Source organism: Pezoporus flaviventris, unplaced genomic scaffold (genome assembly GCF_033815535.1).
Source record: "Pezoporus flaviventris isolate CSIRO_AGI_PZ_B2104156 unplaced genomic scaffold, CSIRO_AGI_Pfla_v1 ptg000005l, whole genome shotgun sequence".
NCBI lineage: Eukaryota > Metazoa > Chordata > Aves > Psittaciformes > Psittacidae > Pezoporus > Pezoporus flaviventris.
Window position 1 is genome coordinate 2,003,637 of NW_026892553.1, and position 9,241 is coordinate 2,012,877.

Consider the following 9,241-nt stretch of genomic DNA (forward strand, 5'->3'; position numbering starts at 1 on the left):
GTTTGGTGCCCCAAGGAACAAACCATAAGCTGTGCAGAAGTACCCAAAGGGACACTGCCAATTCCTGCTCCCCATTGCCACTGGGAGCAATGCAGCAGCCTGGCTGAGGTGTTCCATGAGGACAGGGACTGTGCCTGATGAGGGAATCCTGTCTGGCTGGGGGACCCAAACCCCCTCTGCCACTGGCAGTGAGAGCCAAGTGCCCCACACTCATCAAGGGAAGAGGAAAGGAACTTGGGAGCCATTTTTCTCTAGCAATCTGTATGTTTTCTTACAGAGAACATAAATAAGGAAATAAACTGTCACTGGCCTATAGAAACCATCTGACTGAAGCTCCAGGAATCTCTGGGATGAGTTTACAGAGCTCTGTGTAAACACAGTAAATGGGGCACAGACTGGGGTTGAGGTTGCTGCCGGCTGGGGAGAAGTTATGGCTCCCACCTCCACGCTGGTTAGGGATGCCACTGTCCTGAGTGCATCTCCCTGGCAGAGAACAGATGCTGGTGGGTGTTTTTCTTGCAGAAATAATGAGCCAAACTGATCTGCCTAATGCTGAAGAAAAGCCAACACGCATTTGCTCTCCTGCTGCAAGTGCATGGCACTGACAAAGATGGAGCAACCAGTAAGGGCAAGGGTGGGAAAGCAGCAGCCCCCAGGTGCCCTCAGCCCCAGCACTGGGAACCCCTCTGCTAGCACGACCCTCCGACTGCTCACCAGGACCCCTGTACCATGCCTGCCATTGCTGGGCAGGTTTTTCCTTATACTGCCATGCCCTGGAAGGTGCAGCAAGTGATGGCACGGGGTAGGTGCTGCTAGGAAGGACTCAGGCTTAGCTGTGTCCCGCAGCTGCAGCCAGCCCTGTCAATGTAGCACCTTCAGCACTCTTGACAAGGAACATTCCAGGGACCTGGGGGCTCCAGCCCACCCCAGCAGCTGGTACTGGTTTTACAAACCAACCTGAGGTCAGGAGGGGCTACTGGTCCTCGATGTCCCAAGACACAGGCATCTGCTGCTCCTGCAGGGGTGAAGCAGTGGATACTTCTGCTCTGCAACCTGAGGGGAAGCCCTGTGGAATCTCCTATCACCCGTTTCCACTTTGTCCCTCTCTGAACACTAAAATGTCTATGTCAAAAGTAGACGTTAAAATTTAAGGAAAGCTAAATAGAAATTAAACTTGTGTATTTTGAGAGGAAATGAGTCCCGTAAGGTGATCATGCTGCTATGCACAGATGATTGATGTCAGTTTATTTATCTGCTACTGCTAAATGCTTGCAAAGGAGAGAAGAAAGGAGCACAGCCAAACTCTGGTAGTTTCGGCAGTGTCCAAGGCGAGAGCTGGGCAGCCTGTGACCAGCCTGTGCAGCACAAACCTTCTGGAAGCAGAGCTTTTGGACTTCCACAGCACAGATCCCTGCTTTTCTCTGTCCCAGCTGGCTCATGCTTCATCAGCTCCAAAACCACAAGTGAGCATATGGCTGAGGAGAGCCTGCGTGGTGCAGAGGCTGTTGCTTGTTCTCAAGTATCTTTCCATTACCCTTTCCCTTTACTTCCCTTAGGGCAGTGATTATTTCTCAGCCCCTGCCCCTCAGATGGGTTGCACCCCACTCTTCTCTGGCTGGGTCCTTATACAGGTAATATCTTGCTGTCCCCTGCCAGGATGTCTTGGAAGCTGCTTTTGCTGCCTCTGTTCCCCTTCCCTATGAGGCTGTTTTGTTGGCCTGGCTACTATTTGCATAATGGTACCCATAATCACTTGAGGAGGAAATCATTTCCTTTCACTGGAACTGGAGACCTTTTCATTGCATTTATTTGTACATATACATTCCCGAAAGCTGTGCAGTGACAGATGCTGGAAGCGACCGCCTCCGTGCAGTGCAATCAGACACCCTCCGCCCGGCCCTGCCGCTTCCTTTTAACAGCCTGTTTTTTTATCCTGCAGAAAACAAGGATTGCTGATTGAACGGTGGTGCCTTTGCAAACGCTGCTCATTGGGTCCCAGCCATCTGTTAATGCGTTCAAGGTTATCCAGGGGCTGACTCACGCTTGCTTCTCTCATTCTCTCTCTCTTCAAACCCTGCTCTTCCTCATTTTACACTTCCTTGGAAAGAGATCAGTGACATGGTATGTTTGACACCCTAGGAAGTGTTAGTCATTGCTTACCCGTTGCTGAGTGACAGTGTCCTCCTGCTGTGGCTGCGTTGGGCACGCGTGTCCTGGGGATGCCATCCATCCATCTGTCTGTCCGTTCATCCATCCGTCCATCCATCCACTCTAGGAAACCTGTGCGGCTGGAGCTCCAATCCTGCCTCTGCACCTCAACTCAGGGAGAAGAAGCTCTTACACGTCACCATCCTCTTCCAAATTCCTTGCTTCAGGATCCTTATTTTGCAGGTAAATAAATATGTGTATGCAAATAAAGCAAAAAAAGGGGGAATAGAGGGAGAGAGGAAAAAGAGAGATAAGGTGTGAAAAGAGCAGTCCCAGCAAGGTGTAATGGCAAAGCTACGCCTCAGACGTGCTGACCAGTGCAGAAAAGGTGCCTGAGCAGTTTGTTCAACATGAAGCCGACCTGTGCTTATGGGTGAGGATCTGTCCAGCAACCCTGCTTGGACCAGACCTAAGGACAAGGATGGGCTTGTCCCAGCAGCACTGTATCTGCTCACAGAGCTGTGGGTAGGGAAGCTGCTACTGCTGCTGTGGGACAGGGCATTGTGGTCCATGAGGGTCCAGCCATCTGCCAAGCACTGATGGGACACACTGAGGATCCATGCTGGCAGGGAAGCCCAGCTGCTGCCACTCACTGGGAGAGTGGAGCAGAGCAGTTTTGATGTGTCAAAACAAAGGTTTTTTACAGGAATGTGCTAACTTCAGCTTAACTCTTTTCAGGAATTTCTGCTCAAAACTGAGAAGGAAGAGAACACTCCCATCTCATCCCACCCCAACTCATCCCTGCTGCCCCATCAGCCCCACAGGGACACAGAGCTGGGAGAGCAGGATGAATCCTGCCTGGGCTGGTGCTGGGAACCATGGTCTGGGCATGGGGCTGGGAGCAGGTGAAGTGTTACTCTCTCCAGAAATGGTTTTGATTAGAAATTATTAGAATAAAAATGGGCAAGTAAAGCACAAAACAATGTCATTGGCATGGCTCTACACTTCCTGTAAATGTTTCTATTTTGATTAGTCAACATTCCTCATGAAAACCTTCTCTTCCACACCCTTCACCCCAGAAAAACCCCAAACAGTTAAAGCTGTTCAGAATTGCCCTTGCACAGAGGATGGCGGTGGGTTTAACCTCCCAAAAGGAAGGTGTGGGTGTCAGCACACGGCTTTTGTCCGGTGAAATACAACCCCATGGCAGCTCTGACCGCAGTCCATACATGCCTTGGACACCCTGTGCCTGGAGGAGCCAGGGCTGCTGCAGAGCAGAGACACAATTCAAACGGGTTTGCTGCAAAGGGAAGGTTTAATGGTCAGTCCCAGCCGAGGAGCATTGTGAGGAATTCAGGACGATGCCTGCATGCGCCCAACCAGCTCCCCTTCACCCGGGGTCCCCAGGTCCGGGTGATGAAGAGCCCTTGGCACTGGGCTGGCCGCAGAAGCCATCAGAGCGAAACTGCAGCCCTTCTAGCTCCACTTAAGAGACTCAAATCCTATTTAATGAATGATCATTAACTGGGGACATTTCAGATGAGAAAATCGTTTTAGGAACGAGCAATTAAATCCTCATGCTTAGATCACGTAACTCATTTCTAATTAAACTCACTGTAAATTATAGCAACGGTATTTATTTTTAATGAGAAATAAAACTGAAAAGAAATTGTGGCCCTTCAAAAAAAAAAAAAGGAAATGAGAGGGAGGCAGAGAGGGAGCGAGCAATGGAGGGGAAAGGAGCAGGGAGCAGTGAGAGAGTTCAAAAACAGGCAGAAAAAGGCTATTAAAGCCCTTCCCGCTGTAGTCAAGCAGCCGCCAAGCACCGATCTCCATTCCTGCTCTGTGTCTGAGTACCTCCTGGCAACAGCTATTTATATTTCTGACCTTTCCCAAAGGTAGGTAAACGTCCAGAGCTGTGGCTCTTGGGGGTTTTGCCACTGGGAAGCAGACTTGCTTCGCGCTCTCTCCAGATGCAGCTGCGGCATGACAAGGAAAAATGGTGCCCATATGGAGACATTAATGATCAGAGGTTCAAAGCAAGCACGGAAGGATCGACTGCTCTCCAAGCATATATTAATCACATCCATCACGGCACGGCTCTGGGCAGTGGCAGGGGAGTGGCAGGCGGCAGCTGGCGGGAAGTCCAGCACCAGGCAGAAGGATGCTAATGGTGATGGGGAAGGTGTAACGCTGCAGGCTGGGATTGATGGAAGCTAGGCAAGGAAATTTGGGGGTTGCCTGGGCCATTGCCCTCTTGTGGATGCAGAAGTCTCCAGGTCTCACCCCCCTTGCCATGGGACCTCGTGTACAGGGCCTGGAGAAGGAGGAGGGCAAGCATTGGCATCTGAGTGTCCATGGCAGGTGGAACCCACACTTTACCACGTAGTTAGGGCAGACAGAACACATTCCGAGTGATTACTGCAAACTCAGCAAGGGTGCGTAGCTGCGTAACAAACGTCCGTGTGCAAAGGTATGTCTGATGCTAACCCAAGTAAATTGTCCCTTCCTACGTAACACACCAAAGCCCTCCAGCCCAATTGCACAGCACCGCCGCAGTTGTGCTCCGCTGGCATCTTTCACGCAAGGACCTCACAGCACTTTCCAAACAACAATTAATGCAAATCACTACCCTTCTGATATGTTGTTTATCCTTAATTTTCAGTTGGGGAAACTGAGGTACAGGGCTGAGTTCTGACTCACCCACCGCAGGAATGGAGGCAGAGCCTGAGGTGCTGCTGGGGACTACCAACCTCCATTCAGCCTCCCAGATCCACTGGTTATGCCAATAGGCCCTTGCAAGCATCCTACAGCACTGTGCTGTACATAGGAATAGCCCCAGTCTGTGGGCCAGGAGTTTATTTTTAGTGGAAAACATGCTGGCTTGCATCCAGTAATGATGGGCTTAACCCCACAAACTCGAGTTCACGCCAAGCCTGCTTGGAGATTCATAAAAGTTTAATGTTTTTCAGCAATGTTTCCGCTCTCTCAGCGCCGTCTGTGCCTCGCTGGGACGGAGTTGGCGGTGCAGAGGCAGGAGCTGCTTTCCAGCTCCCCACCACAGCCAGAGCAGAGGCATGTTGGGGGTCCCCCAAGGGGAGTGCAGAGTGGGGGCAAAAAGGCTCTGGGCTGAGCAATGCTTGGCTCAGCCCAGCCTAGAGGCAGCCTCAGCTCCTGTGTGATGAAGGCAGTGGTGCTCCCCTTGCTGGAGGAGATATGTGCATCCTGGTTCTCACCCCTGAGCGAGAGCTGGTGCTGCAGAGAGAAAGGAGCTACTGCCACTCACCATCCCATAGCTCACCATCCCATAGCTCCCCATCCCATAGCTCCCCATCCCGTAGCTCCCCATCCCGTAGTTCACCATCCCATAGCTTGCCATCCCATGCCAGGGCTGCCCTGCTGCAGCAACACAAATACAAGTGATACAACCCCCTAGTGCAATCCCTCGTGTGCTCAGGACAGAGTGAATCGCCAAGAGCATGCTGAAAACGGAGCTGGAGCTCGGAGCAAACAAGGCTCCTTCAGCTTCCCGGAAACATTCCCACGAGTCCCCCAGGGAGCTTTTCCTTTCGCGCTGGCTCTGTTTAAACAAGCTCAGTGCCTCGGCACAATGGTGCACGCTCCCTCCCTGAAAGCCTCACTAATGACTTTTTAGAAGGGGCCCTCTCAGGCTGTTAAGTCAGTGTCGGATTTAGCGTGCGTGGTGTGGCTTGCCAGCTGTCTGCACGCGGATTTAAATCTGATCCGCGTGGAACAGCGGCAGCTCCGGCGCTGGGCTTCGGACAAAAGTCGTGATTATTCCCCTCTTCCCAACAAAGCCGGCTGTGTCCAAGGGCTTCCTGGCCATTACACCGCTGCTGCCCCGGTGCTGTGCTTCCCATCCCTGCTGGCACTGTCTGTGGAATGGTGGCACATGGGCTCTGACACTGTGCTCCATGGATATAGTCCGGTTACATAGAGCTGCAACCGAAATAGTGGTACTAGAGGTGGCTGCGTTAGGTCAGGATGGAGATGGGGAGAAAGCGGGTAAAGGATATGTCTGTCCTGGCAGCACCTGATTTACCCTGTTTGGGGGAAGAAGAGAAATCCTCAATATCTGGGGCTGTGCACAGAGCATATCCCTCCTGCAGGATGATCAGAGCACCAGTGATGCATCCCCACCTGGCTCCTATTTTTTTCACTTCAGTACTGATGTTTTAGCTGTGAGGGCTCGGAAGGCTGTCACCTGTAGTTGTTCTTGGTTATTTCCAAACATGAAACATCAAAGTCCTTAAGCTTTTCTCGGTCCAGACACTTGTTTTACTTGAAACTTCCTCCTATTCTGTGAAATGAGAAAGGCAAGATGACCATGACTCTAATATCTGTTCCTCACCCTTTGGCTGTTGAAGCCCACCCACATCTTTGTCTGATGCTCTGCAGGTCGTTGCCAACCCGGGGCACAATCTGGCCCATGTGTGGACTGAGGGAGGGGTAACTTCCACCCATGCTGCCCTTGAGGTTTCCGCAGGGATCGTGTGGAGGTGGTTGTACCATCCGGAGCCAGGGCTGGCCCTGGGAGTATATGTGTGTGCGTAGGAGGTGGGAGAGGTATGTGAGCTCCTGGGACAGAGGGGGTTCAAGTGTGCACAGGGTACAAGGGGAAGCGCTGCCCTGTGCTGGAGCTGCTCAGGAAGAGCATCACAGGAGCATCTCAGCAGGACTTGGGCTTCCCCCTTGGAAGGGAGACTCAGAGAATCCCTCCAGCTCCCCCCCATTCCTGAAAGCCCATGCTGCCATATGCATGGTTCTAGCACTTGGAGGTTATTAACGCTGGCTGTTGTGTGGCTGCTCTTTAAACCAGGAGATTCCCACCTCAGACAGAGGCAGCAGGAGGTACAGCCCGGCCGGTGGTGAGGTAGCCAAGTCAGCACTCCAGCTGCCCAATTTAGCCCCACTGTTTCTGTCTGAAATGGCATGTGCATATGGGAGAGGCCTGGCTGCGGGCTGCCTAACCAGGTCAATGTTAAACACATGCCCCTTCAGAAAGATTATATGGAGCCTGTTTTCCACGGCCTCAGACAGCTGTGCTCTGGCAGTATCATCTGTCTTTTAATGGTGCCCTGCAGAGCTCTGAAGTTGCCACTATTTAGGCACGAGGGGAAGAAACAAAGCGAGCACAGGAGCGAAGAGGCGGCAGCCGGAGGAAGCACCGGACCCTGCCTACGCGGATCCTGCTGCTGCTGCTGGGGCTGGACTGGTGACAGCGGGAAGGGTCATTAGCGAGGGAGTTGAGTTTCTGCCCTTCTCATGCTGTCCTCAGGGAGAAGCACCCCACAGAGCTGCCCTCGCCTCCAGCAAACACCAGCTCAGCCCCCTAAATGGAGCCCAGGCAGGAGGACAGGTTGGAGCCTAATGAGTTCCAACTCCCGGAGTAAGGAAACAGCAATCAAAGGGCTTGTTATTGATATAAAGAGCTACTGTGTTGCCCTGACACCTTCGGCTCTTGAACTGTTTAACCACCTGCCTGGGGAGTGAGGAGAGGCTTTGGTATGGTGCGGGCTTGCATGCACAGGATCTCTCCTGACCCTGTTAGGGGGATGCATCATCCCTGCTCAACAGCGAAGCATCCACCCTGCCACCAGCCATGCATCTTGCGGGAATGGACTCCTGCAGGATGAGAACGAGGGGGCAGCTCCGCTGGCAGCAGCCCCACAGGGTAGCACAGGGGTGCCTGTGAGAGCCGATTCCCCTCTGAGGGTGTTTGTCCTCTGAGCTGTGCATCCAAGGAAATGGTAGCTGGGATGCTGAGGAAAGGGAACGTGTGGAGGGAGAGCCATGGGAAGGAATGAAGACGTCTGGGGAGCCGTGGGGGAGGAATTCCTCCCTGAAATGGATGATGGTATTAGATCCAGATCAACCCAGGAGCTAAAACATCCACAGCTCAGTCTGCGGTTTGGAGCTGGGCCCTGTAGGAGCCGGAGCATTAACAGCCACGCCACCTTCCCGCTCAGTAAGTCTGCCCATCCACATGTCTCCTTGCGAGGAGGCACAAGGGCCTTCCCCAGCTGTACAGAGCTGCCCCAGATAAATACCCGACAGCTGGAACAGAGAGAAATGGAGCTGGTTCTCTAACTGCCAGCATGAGCCAATCTATCACACTGGTCCTGGCACCTCTTTTCGGAAGGGAATCAAAGGGCTCCTTAGTGAGAAGGGATGAAATGACAGGTAGAAAGGCCAGAGGATAAATCCTTCTGCCTACTGGGACTGTTAAATATTAGGAGAGATTAGTGTCTGACAGGGGAGAGTAGGACAGCAGCTCTGCTAAACAGCCAAAGAAATGTGTGGAATTCCTGCTCCTTTGTCAGTGGCAACACTCAGGGTGAAATAAAAGGGAGAATAAAAAATACCTTTCCCTCATTTAAATTAAGAAAGGAGCCTGTTCAGGAGCCTGTATCTTGCTCAGCCCTTCCCAGAGCGGCCTGGAATGGGCAGTAGTGTGCAGGCACTGCGATGTGGAGCAGTGCCCAGGCTCCACATCCTCTGCTCAGCATCTTTCTCCCCATCCTGCTTCTGCACCTCACCTGCCTAAATCACAGCCCCTCTGAGCATGGACCTCTCTGTTGGCACAAGAAGGGAGTAGATGAAGATGGATGCAACCAGTGTGGTGCAAGAGGCTGCTCAGAAGCACTTGCTCTCTGTCTCTCTTTCTCCCCTGCCTCCCTAGGTAGACAGTGCTTCCCTCTTTCCACCATTCCTCAGGCACAGAGGTCTCTTATGTTCTGGATGTTCACCCTGCTGATTGCCATACACCAAAAGCAAGGGGTGCCTGCAGTCATCCCGCCCAAAGGCCATTCCCAAGGAGCACCTGGACATCACAGCATCTCCAACCTCTTCTGCACCCCATTATAAAAGTCCTCCCAGGAAGCGATTGCTTTTTCTCGTTACAGAGAAATGAAAGCAAGCTGTGCTCACAGGCTGCAAATAAGACACCTCATCATGAGCAGCTCCAACGACCTCTGCTCATCTGGTGAGGCTGCAACACCACAGCATCCGCAGGACAGGCCCAGGTGCCATGTTACAGGGTAGGGTGAGACAAGTGAATGGAGGAGAAACA

At 52.5% G+C, this 9,241-nt stretch overlaps 1 long non-coding RNA gene across 1 annotated transcript; it reads right to left on the bottom strand.

The window, feature by feature from the left end:
* Positions 1–1,217: 1,217 nt before the first annotated feature.
* On the bottom strand, positions 1,218–2,664 carry LOC133265195 (uncharacterized). Its single transcript, XR_009741881.1, has 2 exons — positions 2,524–2,664; positions 1,218–2,379 (listed from the first exon to the last, which is right to left on the bottom strand). It is a non-coding gene; the product is annotated as an uncharacterized LOC133265195 (long non-coding RNA).
* Between the last annotated feature and the right edge of the window lie 6,577 nt (positions 2,665–9,241).